General features: G+C 48.9%; 1 protein-coding gene across 2 annotated transcripts in view; it reads left to right on the top strand.

Annotated features, from left to right (window-relative positions):
* The first annotated feature begins 205 nt into the window (after positions 1 to 205).
* Positions 206 to 24,075, top strand: part of LOC144147086 (alpha-(1,3)-fucosyltransferase C-like) — a 45,928-nt gene continuing 22,058 nt past the window's right edge. Inside the window, exon 1 of one of the 2 annotated variants that reach the window (XM_077679148.1) lies at positions 206 to 378. The gene's annotated coding sequence lies outside the window, so the exon portion shown is untranslated. Of the gene's footprint in view, positions 379 to 11,526; positions 11,806 to 24,075 lie in introns of those variants that run through there. The other variant, XM_077679134.1, reaches the window with a different exon arrangement.

Consider the following 24,075-nt stretch of genomic DNA (forward strand, 5'->3'; position numbering starts at 1 on the left):
AAGCCCGGAGGCGGGGAGCGAAGAGGGAAGAAGGAGAGAGAGAGCCGGTGGCGCTGCCCTCTGTCGGCAGCCTACAGCGCGTGTAGCCCATCGGGCCCAGGGCCCACGCTACGACGCTGCCAGCCACGCGGTGGCGAGAGGTACATCGCACCCAGGCCGTGTGTTTTGTTTTCATTTTCCTTTGTTCTCGGGAGAAGCCTGGCGAGCGCGTTCTGGACACCGCATGAGGGTCGAGCGCCGAGCCCGGCATAAACTCCAGTCTGCGACCGGCTTTATTCGGTTGACGCCTTGCTGCAGAACTTGAGTGATACGCCCACAGCAGCGACGAACGACCGCTACTTCTGTCTGGACTGGGTTTCAAATCGCCTGCCTTGAAATGTGAGTCTCTTTCTAACCTCACTTCGTTGGCTTGAGCACTGCTGGATGTAGTCGACGCAGAAGCGTCACAGCACCAGTCCGAGCCAGGCGTGGCACGGGGATAAACGGGTCATAATGGGAGAAAAAGGCTTGAAACCCCGGGAGACGATCCCTTTAGCTGCACGCACTACGATAGGGTACGGACAACTGCGTCGTCTGCTAACAGGCTGCGTCTATCTAATTAACGTTTTCTATCTGCACTGTGCACGGCCATGCACGAAAGCACTGAAGCTGTAAGCGTGGATCTGATGAGATTTATTTATTAATTTGTGAAGGGGTGCAGAAATTTGGTTATTCCAAGAAAGCTTTATTTATAGTGAGGAGCTCCAAACGTGACTGAAACCGGACGCCAGTTGGTATAATCCGGCTTCCCAAATCAATTTAAAGTGAATTTCTAGACTGTATTAATGTCCTAGCGAAGAAAAGTAGGAGGAGTATACTTTTTCAGTTAGATTTTTTCCTCTCTTTTGTTTCGCGCACTAAGTTTTTTGTCTGCTGTTTTTTCAATATTAATACACGGTAAGTGGCTGGTGATCTATTTTTTTTTTATATAGACGTACGTATCGTACTGCAAGAAACTTACCATTTTGTTTCTTTGAATGCATGACAAAGCAAGCACTTTTTGTGTTAAATTTGTGCATGCGATAACCTTTCTATTATAAGACCAATTGAAACGCCGACATAGTGACCCTGAATGACGCCACGATTGTGCAAGCGTCCACGCCAATGGCAGAAGTGTCGCCACCTGTCCCCTATGCCTGTGACTACAGACATTTTGCGCGCGCTCCTCCGAAAGCAAGCTGCTCTTTCTCGTGCCATTGCACACATTGTGGGTGATGTGCGGTGCCTGGTGGGGTTTTGATTGACCAGACCGTTTTTTATAGGCATGCGTGCGTGTATTTAGTATTTTATGCCGCTACTGCGGATACTGATGCGAAAGCTCACAACCATCAGTAAAATTCTGTATGTCTGTCTGTCTGCGCGTGCGTGCGCGCTCCCTTTCTCCCCCTCTATAAATACGCACATTTCACTAAATACGGGCAATAACGATGCATAAATAATCTGGTCGGTAACATGACATAAAAAGTTGTAGGTCTACATTGATATAAATAGCTTAGCGTGTGATTAACGCGGTTAATTAAATTTCTGTATGAAAGACCACGCTATAGTGTCAGTAATACAAACATTCAAGTACCTGTATGATATAACAGACTCAAGCGGAGTGTACGTCATGAACAAGCCGGAGAAAAATGCCTGACCGTGGAACATGCATGCAGAGTTTTGCATTTAGTAGTGCTAAATTGCATTTGTCACTTCTTGCACAAATCAGACATGGCACCGATATCATTTTTCGAACGCCATTTATTTCACGAAAAATAACCTGATAGTCGGTAAATAAGTGCACTTATTACATAAAGCACATTCTCGCAAATTTGTACTAAATGACGAAGAGAAGAGGGCCCACAAAGAAAACGTTTTGCAACTCACTTTTAAGCTGCTTTTTTTTTAATGCGACCCACCTGATAAAAAGGTACTGAATGAAATTGCATGTTGCAAATTGTGAACGGTTACGCAGAAACTGCTACAACCATATAAATATATTTCGGTAAATTTTTAGTTTATTTAGCTTATAAATAAGTAAAACGAAAACGGCTTTGTGTCGAGATTTCGACACACTATAAAGATTCCCAGGTGGTCCAAATTAGTCCGGAGGCCTTTACTACGGCCCGCCTCGTAGCCCAGGTCTGGCTTCAGCGCGTTCAACTCCCACAATTTGAATTCTTGAATATATCAGATGCGGAGGCCGACATCGACACAGAGGACGGCGCTGCTTTGGCGAAGGCCGAGCGGAAGGCCGTTCTTCAAAACAAAGTTCCGGAAGGCCCCAACCCATTGCCCCCCGGATTCAGCCGTTGGGCAACAGAGGCGGTTGAGGCGTATAAGAACGGGCACTTACGCATAGTACGGCTCACTACTTATTCGGGCGTGGAAACCCGTACAGCACTCCTAACTGCCAGAAATGTAATACCGGGGCCATGTGCAGTGCGCGACACCGGCACTCAGTGTTCCCAGAGAACGCTGCCTAAGGACACTGGGCCCGCTACGACCGGCAGACAACGAACTTTGGGTCAATCGGGCTAGGCCCTCTGCTGATTTTAATCAGAGAAGCCGGCATTGAGGACTGCTTCTAGCTGCCTTTCTTTCCCTGTTCTCGCCACTCCTTACTTCCTATCCCATTTCCGACTTTTGACCGAGGCCTCGGGTCATGTCAAGGGGACTTCTCCCTCTTTTTTTTTCAATAAACGTGTGTTCATTCATTTATTCATTCTTGAATATCAGTAGTTTTCGACATACCTTATGAAAAGCTTTTCGACGTCAAGGGTACAATCGACACGTGAGCGATGGTCTAAAATGACGTGAAGTTGGTGGGTGGAAGATAACTGCGTTTCACCCGAACATGCACTGTGTACGATTAAAAAAAAAGGCTTTCATTCAAGAAATTTAACAAGATTAGAAAACAAAACATGCTCTAGAACTTCACACGGAACGCTTTTTGTGTCAATGAAATCCGGGCTATAATTTTGTGGTGAGTCTTTACTCCCAGATTTATGAAGGAAGACCACTGCCGCGAACTTTCAGTCAGCCAGGATGTCACATACCAGTTATTAAGTTTAGACAAGCCAATTTAGGAGTGCAACAAAGTGCTTCTGAAAAACTCTGTACATAGTAATTGGCCGCTTCCGGGACTAGCCGATAGCGTCAAATATCCAGTTATTTTCGCAATGCCGCGTATGAATCAATTATGTAAAACCCCATACAATGTAAATAGTTATAGGATTGTTCGTTTGGTAGCGACAGATCAGGAGGGACAATAAATTTCCAGTTAAAAGCAGCTTTTGGCGCAACAGGTCACTCCGCGTCAGGTATGGCGCAGCCATTACAATCAACTAGATAGTTGACCAGTAGTAGTATATAAGCCAAATTTTGGTGGGTCATATTGTAATTATGGAACGTAAAGTGTGTTGAAGGAAGTCTTTTTTGTATACGCGTTTTAGTTGAGTTACGTAGGGCACGCTAGCATGCTTATATGAAGGCACTTGGTTTGCGGACGGAAACCGCTTGAGCGCCCAGTAAAGGCGCTTTTTGTTACCGGACGGCCGTTGCGTGGCGCCACCTTCGCTTGAGAGGAACAGCGCCGCCCTTGGCGAAACACTCGTCAGTGGAATACCCTGTGGTGGTCAGCGCAGCGTGCTTGTGCATGGCTCTGCCCGTCGTTCTGCGGTTCGAGTCGGAAAGCCCAAATATCCGCAGCAACTTTTTCAGATCGGGGAATCTTGCGAGTAGAGACAACCTTTACGAGGCACGCCACGTGTATAGGATTTACGCACATACTCAGTAAATGCAAACCTCAGACGACGCTCAATGCGCCAAGCTACAAAGTCGAGCTGGAAGGGCGAGTTCATTCCTATGTGTAAAAGCTTCAATACACAAAGCAAAATTTTATATCGTATTGCCTGCGTGTTCCCTTCGTCCGGTTTGGCGCATCGAGGAGCATATCTTGCCGCAAATGCTCGGCCAAAGTGGACGGCCAATTCGAGCATGCTGCGGCCCTGACATTTGCAGTTGATGAAGAAACGGCGTCGCGCACGAGCGAAAGTCAGCGATGGGGACCGCCTTTTAAGATTTCCCCTAAAATAAAAAGGCTGGGCTCAAGGGAATATGCTACGTAACGCCATTACATACCGTAGAAACGTGGTGATAAATTGGGTGCGTTTCCAGAGTAAATACCGCGTGACAGTAAAATGGTATTGAATTCACGTGGAAAAACAATGCGTTTTGCGTGTGATAAGGTTTGGTTGTTCGCTAGTTGGTTCATGGCCTCCGAAAAAACAATTAATGCGCGGCTAAATCAGGACAGAGACAGGAAGGTGCCAATGAGCTGCCTTTAGTTTACATCCAAATGCTGTGGTCGTATTTCAACACGTGTGTCTACCACCCACATTTGATAAGCAAACTGTGTCACTTGAGCTGCACTGAAACCGCTGTCACAAGTCGCATGTTCAAAGGAAGCGCTCGGCATTAAAAAAAGAGCTGCAGAAATCTCGAAAAATGTCTATTTACGCTTAAAAATTGTTACGCCACTTCCACGTGTCACTAACCGCATGTGTTTTTTTTTTTTTTTTTTGGCATTAAACGCGTCAACCCGGACATCGTCTTTTTTATTTTTAAAGCAAAGCTTTATTAAAACCTGTCCGAACCGAGTTTCGCCATCGCCAGCAATTTGACCTGCATTTGACCGAAGCTGCGCCATAGCCTTGGCAACGCATCACGTGACTCACCGTGCCGAGCTACGCCGCCGCCGGCTTGGCGCATGCGCTCTCCGCAGCTGGGTGGCTGTTTGACCACGTGACTCGCCGCGCGCCTGGCTTAGAGCAGCGCCGCGCTATGGTCCCTAGAAATATAGCCGCGCTCAGTGCGAGCTTGGCCAGGAATGAGAGCGAAGCCGAGCCGTCTTCTCTGAGGGTTGCGCGGGGGCGGGATGCTCTGAGCCGTCGTCGGCAAGCGGCACCTGACCTCTGCGCGGATATCGCCCGGCGAGCTGCTTCACTAAAGAGGGCGCGGAATGCCAAGCGCGCGAAGCTAGCGTCGGAGACCGAGCAAGAGTAAGCCGTTCGGCTCGCAAAGCGCCGGAAGTGGGACCACAACCGTAGACAACGGCAAACCAAGTGAAACCAAGACTTCACCAGGCTAAACCAAGCTTTCGCTTTGCATGTCCAGGGTCAGCTGAGATAAGCCGCAGCCATCTTTTTCTTTGTTGAGTTACCCATGTGAGGGCGCGGGATGGGAATACACCTTTGTAATTTCGTCAGTTAATTGTCAGTTTCTTTATTTTTGTTTTTAGACAAACGCATGAAGGCACACTACTAAGTAGAACCTTGCGAGTTTGTTGCTTCATTTTCAAAGTTTTTATTTTAATGTGTTTTTTTAGTTTCTTGCGACGGACTGTGGTTGCCAGAATCGGCTATCAACATCCAAATTGGGTGACTTTTGTTTCATTTGGAGAGTTTTGTTCCTCCTCAGCGATTTACATATAAGGACTAAATGTCTTGACAAGGAATTACCCGGTTCGCGCTCAGGTACTCGGCGAATACTTGCACATTAAAACACAGATTGACGTTAATTAACACACTATGCCGCATTTTTAAAACCATTGGCAGTCTGTCGGTACCGATCTTTATTTCACACAAATGGGAAAACCTGGGGTTGTGCGTGGGCTGCTGTATGGTTAGACTGTACTCCGATTTTCGATACCATAACCGCTAAAAACCCGATATAGAGGCTTCAGCTCTCAGGCTGCCGTGCTGCACTCCTAGGAAACGTAATGCTCAAAGCTTACGGTTACAGAAAAAAAAATGTAAGCGGCCGTGCCAGAACGTTGCCACGACCACACATTAATCGAACTCGTACGTAAGTAGTACCTCTCTCTTCAAACCAACCGTACCCTGGTACCCCGCCGTGCGCGCTGGTGCGGAAACTGTTGGGGTTGAATCCGGTAGAAATGAACACTATTACTTCTATTCGTACTCAGGGTGGGTGAAGCCAGGCGTACAGGGCCGCAAAAACTAGACCTGCACATACTGCCTACCCAACCATATATAGAAGCGCGCGATGAGTTTCCGTAGCTGTTAGTTGAGCCAACAACACAACACGTCTGCCTCAACTTCGTTTCACCGGACGTATTCACTCACAACACCACCTAAACACTAAAATGGCCGAAGCAAACACGATAAACACAACGAAAGGCTGCGCACTCCAATGCGCCGGCCCATTCCAGAGCGCTGAGGGGTGGCGCCACACCTCCAGCTACCCGGCCCCATGCATAGGGTTTGAAGATACCTTGTGTAAAAGCACGAGCACTCGATCGCCCTCCAAAAGGTGGGCGATGGAGTGGCCGTGGAGATTTTAGAATATCTCACCAAAAGGGGGCAGATCGAGTGGCCGTGGTGAAAGAACATATTAATTCGTTAGATCATGAATTAGTCAGTTGAATAAATTCCCATTTACTTTAATTGCGCGGCACTCGATAAGGAATAGGCTAAGAAAACTGTGCAATTAGTTATTGACGGCTTTGAGGGTAGCTTCACTGAAATCACGAATAAGCTTATGTGTACTTATCAATTTAGATACTGCAATGTTAATTTTGAAAGAAAGGGTTTGAAATGGCCGCTTATCCAGGGTAGGTAAGAAATCTTTGGTACAAGTAATGGGTGCTTAGTTAGAAAGAGATCTAGCGTATTAGCACAATCGCTATTAGTTCTCGTTGGTTAAGTAACCATTTGCGGCAAGGAAAAAATTGAACAGAAATCTAGAAGTTTTTTGCAATGAAAGGTAAAAGGATAGGTGAAGGCGGATAACAAGACTTTAGCATATACACGGAAGAATAAAGTCACCCAGTGGCAAGAATAGATGCGCCAGGGTGTCGCGTAGACACAAGGTGAAGTGCAGACAATACTTGTAAACGATAATTCTGTGATGCCATGGTTTTAAAGGAAACAACTGGTGAAAATAACTGGCATCTCCATTTAGCTTGAACCACTACTAGCTACTATATTGTACTGTATATAACCCCCAGGATGTATTTTAAACGTCCCAGCCGAAAAAAACCATTGGCCGACCTATTGGCGTTCCAATTGGTCGGCCATTTGGTCGACCAATTGGCTGGCCAATTGGTCGGCCAATAATGTTTTAGGCACCCATTGGCGTACCCATTGGCCGGCCAATTGGGCGACCCATTGGCCGTCCGAATGGGCGACCTATTGGCCGACCCATTGGAACGCCAATAGGTCTTCCCATTGGCCGCCAACTTGTTGCACTTTTAGTTGGTTGATCCCACTGCCGCAGCCACTCCATCTGAGCTGCCGCTGCAGTGCGTTGGTTACCTGTATCACAAATACAAGAACTCTCGGAATGAATGAATACCTTTATTGCTCTGTTTGTATACACAGCATGCAGACAGTTCGTCGTTTAAGCAATTTTTCACAGGCCATTGTCCATGCCGTGCTCCGGTCGCCGCAGGCTGGCTGGACCTTCACAAAGTGAGTGGCAAAAGCGAACAATGGGTTAAGTTTATGATAAACCGCAGTTTCGCGCATTAAAACAACAAGGCACTGAAATGTTGAAAGACGTGAGCTCACCTCTTCAACAACGTCCCATGCATGGCGAACTGCGTTGCGCGGCGATGTCGTGAACCCGTCAATCGTAACATGAACAGCCCTGAAATATATTTAGGCAGACAAATTAATTCTTAATAACACCGCTCACGCTATGATTGGTGAAAATGGCAAGGAAAACTTACATATAAACAGTATACTCACATAAACAGAGACACTCTTCCTTCGGTGCGAGGCTTAGCGGCGTTCAGCGTAAAGATGCATCTTGAAACACACTGCTATGGGTGTGCGATATCATCGTCGCCACTTCTCACACTCTTGCAGACCACCTTACATTTCCAATGCAATATAGTCAGAGAAGACTGCGTGTGCAACCGATCAACACGCCTACACTACCTACACCGCCAACACCACGTTGAATATCACTTATCCACTGTCCGTCTATGGATTGGATTCGATTGGATTGGATCGGGGTTTTATTTCAAAACAATTTTGCCAAGGTGTCGGAAAGTTTTCATTAGTGTGTTTGTTATGTTTTTTAAGAACTTTATCTTGAATTGCTGATTGTAATATCAAAATTAATTGCCTCATAAATATACATTTGTAAAGGTTGCAAGTTTTGAACATTTCTGAAGGTTTCAAATTAAGGGTGAGAGAGAGAATTAAATTTCAGCCATTTGTTGTCGTAATTGAATACTATCCAAATACTATCCAAAATGGCTCCCCGATTGGGTCATCATGTTGGAGCAGTCAGTAGTATTAACTTTATAGTTGGAGCCAATGGTCCAATTGGCCCAACTGGCCATCCTAATCGGGCCAATGGGCCCAATTCGGATCACTCCAATAGGTCCAATTGGACCCATTGGGTTTCCATTTGGACCCATTGGGTTTCCATTTGGACCCATTGGGTGGCAAATTGGACCAATTGGTCGGCCAATGGTTTTTTTCGGCTGGGGTACACACAGCGATAATGACGCGAGAGGAATGCAGTTGCACCCAGGTGTATACCGATGATTTCTGCTCGACCATGGGAATAAATCAATTGCGATGCACCAATTCAGTGGCGGGCGCCCTTGTGCAGTACTATCTCGGTAAAGCGAGGGACTACAGGCAGGCACGGCAGGGGCGGATTATCAATGGTTCAAAGGGCTCAAATGAACCATGGCCCCCCGAGGGCTGAAAAAAAAAAAGACAGACTTCGCGGTTTGGTTCAAAAAGTTGAATCCTCCTGCTGATTTCCCCTGATTGAAGCAGAGATTATATATTTCAATAATGAATGCTTCGAAAAGGCTGTTTGTTGCACAATGCAATGTGCATAATCCTGAAGTCAGCTTACAGTTCTTCAGTCTGATGCATGCTGTAGATTCTTATGACCAAGCCGTTAGTTTTTTCGTACTTGTGACAGCGTGTATACGTTTCCTCTGCTGCGCCTACTCATATTTGGGCTGAAAGGCTCACTTGAAACAAAACGCGACAGCGGTGATCCCAAAGCAAGTCTCAGACACGCGGTGATCACCGGAAGAGGGTGCCACTAGGGCTCTCGTGGCAGGTCCTAAAGAAATCAAAGCCGCCTTGATGGAACTATCCGAACATCATGATGAGCGAGCAGAAACGAAGCACGAGGCAATGTAGTTGCTGCAGGAAATTACAACATTGAAAACTGCGCTGATGGCGGGGTAGAGCTTGCAGCGCTTCAACGCCACCGACAAGGCACTTCGGAGCCTATAGGCTCCGAAGTGCCTTGTCGGCAGCAGAATGCTGCCGTAAGCCTGATGATATTGTTGTGTGCTGTATGTATCCGGATTAAGAGTGAGGCTCGATGAAATTGAAAAGCTTGGGAAGGAAGCGTAGGACGATGCTTCGTGCAAAGCAAACACCCAGAGAAAACGAAAACAATCGCCAGGATACGACAGCCGGCACCGCGCAGTTTTCAGCACCAGTGCAAGGGAACACCATGCGCCGGCCATAGCACTGAAGGCACGACGAGTACGACAGGGTCACAAGATCCTTCAGCTAAGTTCAGCTGTGAAACCCTCTTCATCGTGATTGACAATCATCTCGTAAACGCTCTCACAGGTGTATCTTGTACGCTTACACCGAAATCTGCCCGCAGTTTGCTGTTGTAACAGATGGCAACTGCTGTTCTCCAGCCCAGAGGCACCTGCAGGCAATAGACCTTCCTTCTCACCTGTCCTTCTCACCTGTCTGTATCCTTCTCACCTGTCCTTCTCACCTATCCTTCTCACCTGTCTGGCACAATATACGCAACCTCGCTGCTTGTATGGAAACGCTGCCTTAAGAGAGCTTAAATTTGTGTTGCTGGATGAAATAACAAAATAGCCAGACCATTGGTGGCGTAACGATGTGGGAACAGTTCAGCAGTACTCGCACGCAGGCAACCGAAGCGTGCTCTACCGAATTAGGGAAGCAGATAAAAAGTCATTTTTCACAAGTGCGCTTCCTGATTTTCGAGGGAAGACGTTGTCTATTGAAACAAAGCTAGGTAAACTGCGCTTAAGCTTAAAACGAAAGGAAGAAACACATACGACACTCAGATGTCGTATGTATTTCTGCCTTACGTTTTAACTTCTCGCGCAGTGTACACTTGTTTCAGCGTGAACCAACTAGCCCAACAAATATTAATGCTGTCTATGTATCTTCGTCTCCTGGTATAGTACAAATGCGATGACAATATCTCCACGTGCTCTGCGAGAAAGTAGACTCCCAGGAGGTGCTCATAAGCGCTCCGGAGATTCTTTGAGTAAATACGGCATGCGTTCTTTGTAGACAATTCTAAAAGGGCGTCAAGTCTCAATAATGACGAGAGGGTAAGGAGGGGGGGGGGGGCGGGGCAGGCCCCTCCTTGTTTTTTTTGAACCGGGCCTCGGCACTGCTAATCCGGCCCTAAGGCACGGGCACCATGACTGCAGCGTGGGGATGCTGCAAGAGAACGAAATCGAGCAAGAATATCGGGGAAATGTTGAAGCAGCAGTGAAGAAAGTTAATGAAACAGCAAGAGCGGTCTTCCGGTGCTCTCCCGGTGGGAAGTGTCTGACCCCGGGATACCCTGGTGCTTGCTGGCGAGATGGACCCCCTCCGCCAGCATACGATGGGCGGCTAGGGCCTAGGGCTGAGTTAGTCAGCAGAGAAAAAAGGCCCCGGCTGATGAAAAACAGCGCAAATGTCAGTGCATGACCAAAGCGCGCCCTTGCATTGTCTTGCGCTACCTCTGTTGTTTCCTAGTATGGCATTCCTAGACAGTAATGCCTGGTAATTGAAAGAGCTGTGTGAAGCGAGGAGGTGCATCGTGCTAATGCACGATGTTGCATCGCCTTCGAAAAAACTACATCCACACAAAAAAAGTATTGCCGACGATGTAGACGAGGCCATATGTGCGTGAGAAATTTGCGTGAAAACGGGTGAGCAGTTTAGGCGGGATGTTTTTTTTATTATTTTCTGTTTTCTGCGGAAGCAATGCAAAAAAACGTAATTAGAACATGCACAATGCAAGACGGTAAGGGAACGGCATAGTTTCGAACTCCGTGAACGCTGCAAAATTGGAGCATAAACAGGTCAGTGCAAGCCAGTAGTAAGGTGTTACGAGTTACGTGAACTTCATAATTATAATTCTCGCTAGTAGAACAAAAACATGTCACGCACACCTTTAGTGTAGTAAGCCTGCCAAAATCCACGTCCACGGATGATTGCTAGACCACACAACCACGCTGCAACCGAAAGCTGGCACCTACGCTGGCGCTCTTGGACGACCCCGCGCTTCCCCGTTCAAGTCTGGCGCGTAAGGCCGGCGCGAGCAGAGGCGCGCCATCTGTTGTACGCTCTCTGCGCCCTGCGACGCTCCTGGTTCTTTCCGTCCCCTCCTGATGCCGCTAGTAAACTTGTCTCGCGTGATGCTGGTTGTGTGGAACTTCATAAAATAACCTAATGCTGGTAACGTTGCTAGCGTCTCCCGCTAGGGTGCTGGGGGCCCAAGAAAGTTTTTCTCGGGACAGTTGTTTCATGCTGTTGCGCTGTTTTGAGGAGCTGTTGCTCGTTGCTCGTGTGTGTCTAGGCCCGTGGTCAAGGGTATGAAGGTCTTCCCTGGCATTTCGACGCCACGAAAAGTGCGCCGAGGTACCCACACAGTGTACGTGACGAGCGGCCCGTGCCGGAATTTGATGAACGCGGCGGGCCGTAGGCTTCTCTCGCGGGCCAACGGGTAAGTCGGCTCCTTTCGGCCAGGTTAACGGACTGCCAGATTGTGCGTGCACGCATCAAGCGACCCGGAACGTTTAAACATTCCCTGGGCGCCTGTGCGCGTGTGCTGTGAACGATCTGGCGTGATTTTTTTATCGCTGCTTCTTTTTAATGCGGAAAACTTAAAACTTGGGGTGTTTGAATGTACCCTGAAACATATGCAGCGTTTCGTAAGTAGACGCTGCTATGTTGGAGAATGAGCTCTAAAATCGTTAAACATCAAAGTTAGCACCTTTATAATCGGTGGTATTGTTTTACGGCAACAAAGTTGGTGACAAAGAGCATTAGTTGAGAAAAACGAGCATGTTCGTACGAAGCACGAACCTGTTCGTGCGCCGTACCTGGGCGTCTTTTGCTTTTGCCTCTTCTGTAAATGCACGTTGTACTCATTCGCGTGTGTGGAACCGTTGTGTGAGGGAGGTCGTCAGGATCGTGTGAGCCAATTGACACAGTTAAAGCAAACGCCTGGGGGCTTCCCCGTATACTGTAAACAACTTTCGAAGGGCTGTGTCCGTCAAGAAGGTTATACGAAGTTCTAAGTGCATCCTCCTTTGTGCCCGTTATGAGTATTATGTTTGACGCGGGTTGCAGACAATTAATCGAACGCTGTTACATCGAACGCCACTTTATAGAAGCCGTTTCATCGAACACTGTTTCACCGAGCGCCGTTATTAGAAGGACATTTCATCGAGGACATTTCATCGAATTTGGTAGTACACAGTAGAGCAGAGCATTCATGGCGCATGGACAGAAATAAATGTGGTTGTTATTTTTTCGCGCTGTTATTTCGTCACCAAGCACTTTGGCACGTGGATAAGCATTGATGAGTTCGCTAGATACTGGCATCTTACAAGTGCCTCAGCTAACGGTATTTCAAAATGGCGTAAAAAATGTAATTGGCAACTAACTACCGCTCGTGGGAAGGCGAAACTCTGTCTTGATGGTTACACATAGAACGTGACAAAAAGGTCGAATGTAGAGTGTATTGGAAGTACAGAACCGTGCGGCCACCATTCAAGAAGGGCAAGCCAGGGCCGTACCCAGAGGGAGGGGGGGGGGGGGGTTCGAACCCCTCCCGAAATCTTTTCCAAGCAGCACGTAAGCAATACTTACAGTTGCCTTCAGCAAAACTACCCTCTTCCCAAAATCCATAACCCCCCCCCCCCCCCCCCCCCCCGAAAAAAATTTATGGCTACGGCCCTGGGGCAAGCCGACCAACAAGTGTAATCATGCTCCGGATAGCACAAGGGTTGGAGGTCTTGCGTGCGAATGAAGCTTTAAAACGGATTGATCCTCGCAGCACCAGCGCTCCTATGGAGGTCGTCCAGGTAAGTGCCGACATTCTGGAGGCATTTTCATGTGCTAGGCTCCTCGGCGTGCCCTTTTTTGCTACGCAGCATGTGTCCGGTTCCCTGAGAGCTAAGGACGCCAAGCCATTCATTGGCATGACACGCTGAGGAAGGTTATTATTATAACTTTGTAGACTAGGGTAGAAAAAGACTTCTATTAGTAACAAAGCAGGAGCGTGACTTTTTTTCTCTGGAGTCAACTGACCTATTAATTCGTTACAGACGTTTCCGGATTGTCGGCGAGAAGAACATTCTGCACTTTGCCAGTGAATAACTTTTTAAGGGTAACTTCTGATCAGTTAAAACAGTGACTGCGTTTCAGTACACTGTTATGTCATTGAACACTGTAGTGACATGTACAGCTCGTATCGTTGCGAAATAATTTTCTTTCAGGTTTCTGCCAGTCGGCTGATAGATTTTTAGTGCGTCCTGAAAATGTGTGCCTCCTGCCCAGAAAGTCCAGAAAACCGAAAGAAGGGAAAAAAACAAACTTCAGTAATAACAACACAAAAGGCAGCATCACCCGGAGCGACTTCAACGCATTGCACGTTGCCGATAATCACCATGGGAAGTAACAGGGACAAATACTTCTGCTGGGAAAATGCGCATTAAAATTATGCGACCCTGAAATTATAAAGCCTTTCATGCATCATGCATCACTTGATGACCAGAAAACTTGCACTTTTCTAGCAGCAAGAGAAACCACAACCGCAGCCTCCGAACAGCATTCGATGTAACGGGCGACGTCACTACGATGTAACGGCGTTCGATGAAACGGTTTCGATGAAACGCTCATGCCTTCCATGAAACGGCGTTCGACGAAACAGTGTTCGATGAATGGTCACGTACACGTTGACGCCTGTCGGCTCCACCGCTTGCCTGGTGCTGCGTCCCAGCAACAGTGTCGTCTGCTGCCGCCGCCGCGCCTGCGGTGCTAGTCTGCGTGAGGCCGCAGCTGGTACCAAATTCTCGAAGCGGTTCTGATGCACTTGACGCTATCCTGGTCGAGAAGGTAGCACACTGCCTAAGGTGTTTCAGGAACGCTGTGTCACCGCGTGCGGCATCAACTGCGTGTAAAGTGGTGGTGCACAATGCGGCACGATTACCATCCAATCAGCCTTGGCCGATGGACGATCGGCCAAGGCTGATTGGACGGTTGGTCTAGGGCTCCGCATGGTGGACAGTGCAAACGAAGACACCGGACAGGAAGAGTGGGGACGACAGCGCCCGTGCCGTCCTTCTCTTGTCCCGTGTTTTCGTTTCAGCTGGCCATCATGAGTGCATCTTCCATGGAACTCGCCCAGTTCGCTGCCCTATTGCATACATTGCATGCTAAATATGTACTACAAGGCACCCATTCGCATGCACCTATGCACAGTCGGCCAAGCATGTATGTACATATATGGTTGGAAGATGTACACTGCGGGACGAATCCTTGATTTCGCAAGACTGTGACGAATGGTGAGGTTTGGTCGTCGCGAATAACTCGTGGGCAAAGGTGGGCGCATGCCCTAATTTTAAACTTACCGCCGCCTCACCTTCAATCTCTTAAAATGAGGACATGTACCCGTGACCACCTCTGCCTTACCTTCAATTTAGATTTGATCTCTTCAACTGACGCCCCTGTCACTATTTTTATCATCTATTCTTCACCCCACCTTCGGCCGAAGTTGTAAAAATATCCCGCCCTCGCCCCACTCTTGCCCCGTAGGAAAAAAATTACCAGGACGCCTAAGCACTCCTTGTGATGTAGCGAATGCTGACGTATTAGTGCCCAATTCGGAACAGATGTGCTGGTATTGTGGGTGTCGCCATAGCGCCCTGGATTGCTGGTGACTGTTGCATCGCTGGGTAAAGAAAATGCGTGAGAGTAAAGCTCGAAGCGGCGCGTGCTGAAATCATGTTTCTGCTGATAATCATCGTAAACCTTGCGCCTTTGCGTCCTTTAGTTTTGTCTTCATTATAATTCTTGACTGAGTAAGAACCTTGGCCAGTCGTCCTTCCTGGTCAGCTCGGCGTAACATTGATCGTTACGACTTGCCAAGCAACATCAAACTCATGTGCACTGTGCGTAAAGCTGCGCATACCGGTTGATGGCGTTAGAGCGCAAAGCTTAACGTTAGGCTTAACGTGCGTATCTCCGATAGGACATTTAGCGGAAACATTCTTTAGTACTCGTCTGATTACTGATCGCCTAATTGCTACTGGGATAGTTCAAATCACCCAAATCCATTCTCAAACCACCCATGTAAAGCTCAATACGTGTAACTCGAAGGCCACGACGCCATCACCGGGTCCACCTTATGTGATCAGCTAAAATAAAGCCTTGGAGCTGCGGTGGCGTTGGGGACTCGGGCTCGTCTCGCATTCCGCAGGTCCCGGGTTCGACTCCCATCATCCATGGCACAAACGTACCCAATTTTTTTTTTTCAAATCAATTATTTTACTTTTATTCTCGTTGCGCCGGCGGCCGTGTTGTCTGCCATTTTGTCGGCTACGAAGCCGACAACGCCGGATGTTCTACCTACGAAGTTGTTGGTCCTCCGGCACCCTTCCCCTTAGATGCGGGAACTCGTTCGTTTCTGGCGCCCGAACGTCACGACTCGTTTGTCTTCTTATTTTTGTCAAGCACGAGTTAAGGTCTATTTATCTTTCACTTTCATCCTGCGCGCTTCCTGCCCACCGCCATGTCGATGTTTTCTTTTTGTTTTATCTTTCTAGCGTAAACCGCTTGTCAGCAGTACTGTCTCTAGCTTTGTGTATCGCTCGGCGGTGAAAGATCTATAGAACATTCTTCATGATGCTGTCGGATGACGAGTTTCATTTGACGCCAATTAAGTCATTTGTTGGGCTCTGAAGTACTACTGCCCAAGCAGCAGAGCTCCACGCCGCCTGGCTCCCGGACATCCCTATTAGAAAAACAAAAAGAATAATGCGCCCATGCTCTCCGTACAGATGGTTAACCGTCGAAACTGACGAAACTGTAACGTGCGGTCGGTGTTTACCCGTGCGTTTCGCGCCCACCGACGCTCCTATGCGCCCTTCCCACTTACCAGCATCTGTAGGTGCGAGAGTGTAGCACTCACAAATAATGGAAAGTGAGCTACCTCTATCACCGAAAAGAAGAATATACAAACAATGCGTTCTGCCGGTTCTTGGCGCCTTACTAAAACTTGAACGCAAACTTAGGGGAGCTCAACGGGCAATGGAAAGAATGATAGGAGTTACGGTATAACGGAGAGGAAACGAGCTTCCTGAAACAGAGAACGAACTAGAGTAGAGGGTATCATAGTTCACATAAAGAAAAAGAAATGGACTTGGGCTGGCCACGCAGGTAGGCGAAATGACAACCGGTGGACAATGATGGGGAACAGAGTGGATACCGATATACGGGTGTAGAAGGGCGGGAAGGCCAATAACTCGGTGGAGAGACGAAATACGGAAATTCGGAGGCAAAGAATAGGCTCGAACAGCGCAGGACAGGAGCGGTTGGAGGTCGATGGGAGAGGCATTCGTCCTGCAGTGGACCTTAGCAAGCTGTTGTTGTTGATGATGATGACGACAGTAAGCCTCCACGTTTTTGCTGGTCGCGGTGGACGTTTTGCAATGCTGCGTTGCAGCGATGGCCTGTGTTCAAACCGTACCGTGACAAGGCACTGGTGAGGCCTTCAAAATTCTGGCTATGACAGGCTGTAGCTTCAATGGAACCAGCTACGCGGACATGTGGTCTTGACATGCAGTCTCCGATGGGATTGAGGAAAATGAATTCGAGTAAATACAATGGAGTGCGGATAAGGGCTGAGCGGAGCACCCTCCTTCACCTCACCACCGTTGTCCTCGCTCCCCGTTTCCCTCTGCTGTCCCAGCCTTGCAGGCTTTCAGAACCTCATCCCCACCTCGCCACGTGAAGGTGAGGACGCTGTCATGGGGGCTCGCCACTTTCCACCGCCGCCCGTGGCGATCAGCATGGGCGCAACTTTGGCCTTTCCAATTTATTGCATTTCTGCAGTGTAGGATTTCTCTGTAGATTTTTTTTTTAGTTTAGTACATCCGGGTTTAATTAGGGAACATGCAATTACGTTAAACTGAAAAAAAAAATGGCTCAGGTTTTTCGCTTCTAAATCTAAAGTTATCACGAGCTGAAACAAAGACATGTGCGCAGTGTTTCGTGTCTTTGTTTAAGATTTGGTGGTTAGATACACCTTTTCGCTTGCGCTGAAGGGCACGCACAAACAGCCCATCCGGCCCAGCCATCGATGGAGAGAGTGAGGGGTCAAGCGGAGGCAAAGCAGCCGTTGAACCCCCAGCCAGCCACGTGGTTCGCTTACCCTGAAGCGCCAACACGGACGGCTCAGCCGGGGCTGAACAGTCACACACGTGAGAAGTATCCGTTTTACCCTCGTCTCGTGGCACCGCAGCGGCGATGCTCCGGGCAAGCGAAGCAAAAGAAAGGTGCACAGCTTGCTCGCTGGCAGCTGAAGGTCAAATTCGACGCGATGAATGACCCTGAAAGATTCAGGGTAGTAGATAGAGGTTTCGAAGCCTCTAAAACACAAACGGTCTGTGTTTCAAAGTGCGGGCAATGAAAGTATGGCCGTTGAAACTATTAATGTGGCTGTACAATCAAAAGAGCGATGAACCGATAGCCATCGGGAAAAGGCAGCAGATTAGATGCTGCGCCGACGGGCGCTTATCAACAGGAAGGTGTGGAACCACCTGTGAGCCTACAGCTGGCTCGCCCTTCTTGTCGATGACTACCGGTCAATCATAAGCCTCGCTTACATGGCTGCGACGGAAGCACATCGCAGCGAGATAGCTCTGCGGCTACTGCGATGCGGTGCCGCGCCCAAGCTTCTGCAGCGGTGGCACCCCGTGTTTCGCAGTAGGAATTTACTATTCGAGAGTCGCTAGGATACAATGAAGCGCACGCGCGGGCATTCACCTCCTTGTTCCTCTCACACGTCGTTACCGTCCGAGTATACATCGGCACAAGTCGCGAAGGCCGCTTTAATCCTGCCCCGGACATATTTCAGAAGTGTTAAGCGTCCCGTTGTAACTACTCAATACCGCGTTGTTGCAGGTCACTTCCCGACGTCGGCCGTGCGGGTGGGGGGGTCCTGTTGAAACACGATGTCTTCGAAGAGGACGATCCCTGCGTATGGGCCTCTTTCCCGCTTGCCAGTGGTCCCAGTAGGCACAGGGCGAGGAACGTGCCTGGGAATGGCGCCCCATGTTTTTCGACGTTCAACCCCTGGCGGCGGCGCGCTGTAGCCATTCATGGTCATACCTGCGCGGAAACATTTATACGTAGTCAAATACACCGATGCATTTTGCCCCATAGAGTATCACTTCGACGTTAGCGCTTAACCAGCGCAATTTAAAGGTCCCCAGAAGTACTCTATGAGCAGCGCAAATAAACGCGGGCAAATAAACCTGCCAAGAACATCTCAGTCGAATAGTATACATACCTGCGCGCAGCTGGGAACCCGCAAATTGCAGGGGAAGCTGCGTGAAAACCAAAGGCGGTCTGCTTCGCTTGTTTAGAATTTGCTGCGCTATTTAGTACTCGAGCGTTGTCACTTAGGGCCGTCGCCGTTGCTGGTTAACGGCACAGTCCCTAACCTAATGAACTTGAATGTATCCTCAATAAAATACTATATGTATTGACTTTGATTTCCTGCAATCCAAGTAATTTGTTAGAAAAAAAGTATGAAGTAGGCAAAAGAACGAAATCTTTTTTTATTTCGCACTTCTAATATTGCGGACCTTCGTCGAAGCTCTGAAATTGAGCTGACCTAAACTTATTTCGCCACCGAGGCACCGAAAACCCATCGCTGTCCGAAAGAATCGGCAAACTTAACCGGGTCGCAAACTTAACTGGGTCTATGTGCGCGTGGAACGAAGCGACCAGACACATCTGAGACTGAAACTGAAGTGGTTCACTTTTTTTTTTTTTTTCTTTTTGCTCCTTCTACCTGACAGGGCGCGTGCCATAATAGTCCCCGGCTCATGCGTACGGCCGACGGCGCGCGAAGGCGTCACCGACACTTCCTCTGTGCTGCCGCGGCCGGCTAACCGTATCGTTAGAGTGAACTATAGAATAGTAGAGAGTTTTAGCTGACCGTTTTTGACGCTCCGCTATGCTCCAGACGGCCCGCTAAGCACAACCGGAGCGTCAGCGGCAGAAATGCTTTTAGCTAAGCGATAACCGCATCTCCCTCGACGGGGAATAGGGAGTTTTAGCTGACCGTTTTTCACGGTCCGCTAGCAAGCGGGAGCGCCATTGCGCATGCGTGGCGCGCTTGGCCACGAATGAGCGGGCCACCGATACCGGAGCGGAGTGTCGAAAACGGCCAGCTAAAACTCTCCAGTGTTACAGCATAGCGGAGAACCGGTCCCGGTACTGTACCTGGTAGGCGACCGGCGCTAGTTCGCGTGCTCAAAGGCGGGAAACTGCTCCTGTGCATGCGGAGGTGCACCGGGTACCGTACCGGGACCGGTACGGTACCCGTACTATGTAACTCTATTGTCCAGTTGACTCTAGTATCGTGGAGGCAAAATGCGGATACATGTAAAGAAGCATTAAAAGAAAATCGGGATGTATTCGAGTACAGGGAAATGCAGCGAAAAAAACTAGGAGCCATTCCACTGGATGACCATCACACGACAGGAGGTGGCACCGAATTGATGCGAAAGACATAAGCAAATTTTATGTCTCTCGAGCGTTCACGGCGCTCTTCCCTGAGAAAGAGTTTGCGTCTCGGACACGACACATACCTGCAACCGTAGCCACAAATTTTGCCGTGCTTGAACGCGGCTGAACGAAGTTCCTCCAGAGAAAGCTCGCCTTTCGGGCTAGAGCGTGCAGTGAACGCGCATACAGCTGCACGCGAGCCAAAACACTGACGCTGCTCAGAGTATTCGGCGCTGTAGTGGCGAACGCGCGGTGAACTTTCATGCAGCCAGCACCTTGTACCATGTTCTGGTGGAACGCGCCATTACTCTTCCCCGCTACTCTCTCCGATACCGTCTCTACGCTACCGTCTCCTCGGAACGAACGATTAGACGCTTTCTCCACACAAAGTGCTATCTCGGTTACAACTCAAGAACGGCACCACCTCATGTAGTGTATCACTCCGCCAAAGCGCCGGACCCGTGACGTCAGTGAGCGCGCGTTTTGAAAGGGGTTTGCTATGAATGCGTGATATCGTCTCCCTTGTCTCACGCAGTTTGTTTGTCGTCACTCAGTTGTTTGTCGTCACTGGAGTCGCTTATAAGCATATTAAGTCCAAAAGAAATCGCGCCACCACACGAACGCGTGATGTTGACGTATCCTTTTTATGTTCGCGAGTTTCTTTTGTATTTCAGGGGAAAGACAGTCAGCCATAGCCTTCCGCTTGAAAAGGCCAATAAGGCAAAATTGTTACAAAATCGGATAATTAAGAAGAGTGCTTTTTCCCGATAACAATGATACTAATTTTACCAGAAACTTCAGCCAAATAAGGGGGACATTAAGAAAAACAGATGAAGCAGTTGCCATTCTCCAGTCACTTTCGGGCGACGTCTGTGTGACGTCACGGGATCTTGTTTGTACGATTGACGGCCGCCTACCAAAGCCAGAGCCATGAAACGTGACTAGTCGATTGTACTGGGGCCTCTAGTTCCGCTTGATCTTGGAACTTCAAAGGTAACGGGACGTTAGCACACTGATAGAACCATGTTTTTAGTGCTGGCGTCTGCTGCGTCACTCCTGTAGCGCAAAATTTTGAACGTCCTTGTATACTTCTCACATTTTTTTCGGTTAAAAAACGTCTTTCGTCGCTAGAATGGAGTTGAGCGAGTTACCGAAAAAAAAACTCCCAAGCATTTCCCCGAGGGTGAACATGGTTAAGTGCGAATGCACGGGGTGATGCTATGAGGGGGAGTAAAGTTAAAATCCGTTGGCATTCGCCCGTGAGCGCGCGCGAGCCGACCCACGGAGGTCTGGCAGTTTATCGCTGCATATATAGGGGGGTACGCCGCGCCGAGCGCGCCGAGCCAGGTGGCTGAGAGAGGGAGGCGAGGCGCAAGGGGAGAGGGGACAGCGGCGCACGGCAGCTGCAGCCGAGCGAGGGGGGAGAGGGAGAAGAGTGTGACGTCACGGTGGAGAGAGAGGCGCGCGGCAGCTGCTGGGGGAGAGGAGGCGCGCTGTGACGTCATACCATGACGTCACGGCGCGAGGAGCGCGGTGCGGGGGAGCGGCGCGCACCCGCGCAAGCCACGGCGAGGAGGCGGAGCGAGAGCGCGGTCACGTGGTGAAAGTGACGTCACCGCGCCGTTGCTACCGACGCTCCTCTCCGCTCCACGCCGTTGCTAGGGAGAGGAGGACTGCGGACGCCGCCGCCGCCGCCGCCGGCGGTGGAAGGTTTGGGGTCGCTTATAAAGTGCATTCGCACTTAAAATATTTCTTTCAAAATTAAACGAAGTTATTTTTTGTCTTTATAGCCCCTTTAATAGAGGTGAGCAGGAAGATGCAGCTTCCTCTCGAGAAAATCTGTACCGATAACCTGGCTTTGTGGTGTAGGCTGGGTTTGCAGTAATAGTGTGTGTTTTGGTGCCTTAGCTACAAGCGCAGAAACTTTTATAGAAAAATAAAATAGGGACTTCGTATATCCTGGCCCCATGATTGACTGACAGCGTCCCTTAAATGGAGTGCTGAAGACGAGGACGCGGGTTCCATTCCCGGCCGCTTTTCTGATGGAGGCGAAAAGCAAGAACGCCCGTGTGTGGGATATTTCGGCGCACGTTAAAGATCCCCAGGAGGTCAAAATTAATCCGGAGCCCTCCACTACGGCGCGCCTCATCTCCTGCGCTGCGTCGGCGCGTTGAACCCTACGGTCAATCAATCAATCAATCAATCAATCAATCAATCAATCAATCAATCAATCAATCAATCAATCAATTGACAGCGTCCTTTCAATGGAGGCTAAAAGCGGATACGCCCGTGTGTTCGAGATATCGGCGCACGCTAAAGATCCCCAGGTGGTTAAAATAAATCCGGAGCCCTCCACTGTATACCGCGCGCCCCATCGTGTGTAGCGTCGGCGTGTTTAAACCTCATTAATCAATCAATCAACAGCGTCCCTTCGTTCCTTCTGCTAAATTTCGAAAATTTTATTCCAGATAATGGGACTACAAATTGAAAAGGTAGTTCGACGCGTGAAGCACAATCGATATTTGCTTATTTTATTTTTTCAATACATACTCCAGACCACAGTTGTGGTCCCGGCAGGACGAGCACTTGAATATCACAATTCGTCAAAAAGGGCAAAAGGGTCAAAAAATGAAACAGTGGACATTGCATTGAAATTGCCCTTATCAAGAAACAAACAACAACAACAACAAAAAACAAATATTAAACTCTTCTTACAACAGAATCTTTAATTTGTCGACAGCACTACTCCCCCCTCCGGAACGAGTTGCAGTGGGAGCCGAAAAGCGAGTTGGACTAGCCAGTAAAAGTGCATCTCCAAAAACAGCGCACCGCTGAAATTGACATTTCAACAAAACGAGCAAAGAGGATGGGCGCTGGGAAATGGGACAGAGCGGGACGGGCCTGCCTTTCTACCCTTGCGGTCGCGGCGGCCCTCTGGACCGCCCCCACCCCCCTCGCTTGAGCAACAATAAAGTTCTCTCTCTCTCTCTCTCTCTCTCTCTCTCTCTCTCTCTCTCTCTCTCTCTCTCCTCTCTCTCTCTCTCTCTCTCTCCTCTCTCTCTCTCTCTCTCTCTCTCTCTCTCTCTCTCTCTCTCTCTCTACACGTAAATCTACTTTCTCGCTGTTTCTTTTAAGACGGATTAGGCAGTGCTGCATGGTCGGCGGATAGAGCTTGTTGTACGGTGAAATCAGTGAAAACAGTGGACCGCGAAAAAGTGCTCGTTATTCTCAAAGATCGTTGTAGCGAAAATCGCAAAATTTAAGACAACAAATAACATTTCAATGCCTAAAACGACCTACCTGTAGAGCTGTGCATCCTTGAAGAAGTCATTTTTCAGAAAAAAATGCACAAGTGATCATGAAACAATGTACGTTTATTTAAAGTAGTTGGCCATTTTCTTCTGGTGCGTGCTGCACAAGCTTCCTAGCACGAAGGACTCCAACTCTTCCATATTCCTGTGGACAGACACCGTGGCCGTGCGGTTTTCCCCGGAAATGTGCGGCGTTTTCGTATGCTGTCCCGCACATCCGCAGTCGTCACGTGCTGGTCGCAGTCTACGAGTGCTGCCGCGGCACCCTCAGAGGCATCGTCGTTCATGGCGTCCTCGCTGCCTTCTTCATCCTGAACGCCCATGCTCCGAAGATTGTCCTCTGTGGTCAGCTCCGTTGATGTCCGTGAAGGTCCAGCAAGCAACCCGAGCAGCGGCGGAACGTGGAAAAGCTCGAGTTGGGGCGCGAATAGCGCGGCCGCGGCCTTTCTGGACGGAGGAGGCCACCCATGCCTCATTTTTTCCCCCCTTCTCATCACCTTATTTTTATCTCCCTCGCATCGGCTCGCGCATTCCTGCGGAGCAAGTTTCAAGACGTCCTCTTCTGCGCATCGCGTTGCCGTGTCGTCTGCTAGCATACGCGTCTCCGGTTGCCGCGATTGTTTAACGGAAATCTAAGAATCTCCGGCAATGAAAATATCAGTTCGTAATACTGAGGCGTTGTTAACATGACACGGAACTAAATAAAACGATCGTTATTTTGAAATGTCGCTATTGTGAAGTACGTAGTAGTGAAATAATTTTACATTAAAACTATAAGCAGTCGGCGTGGGATTTAAATGCTCGTTAATCTGAAAAGTTTGTTAATGTGGTGTTCGTTGTACCGAGACTTGACTGTAAAAGGATAAAGCGTGCACCTA

Source organism: Haemaphysalis longicornis, unplaced genomic scaffold (genome assembly GCF_048455015.1).
Source record: "Haemaphysalis longicornis isolate Haplotype H1 unplaced genomic scaffold, Haemaphysalis longicornis Haplotype H1 scaffold_1, whole genome shotgun sequence".
Lineage (NCBI taxonomy): Eukaryota > Metazoa > Arthropoda > Arachnida > Ixodida > Ixodidae > Haemaphysalis > Haemaphysalis longicornis.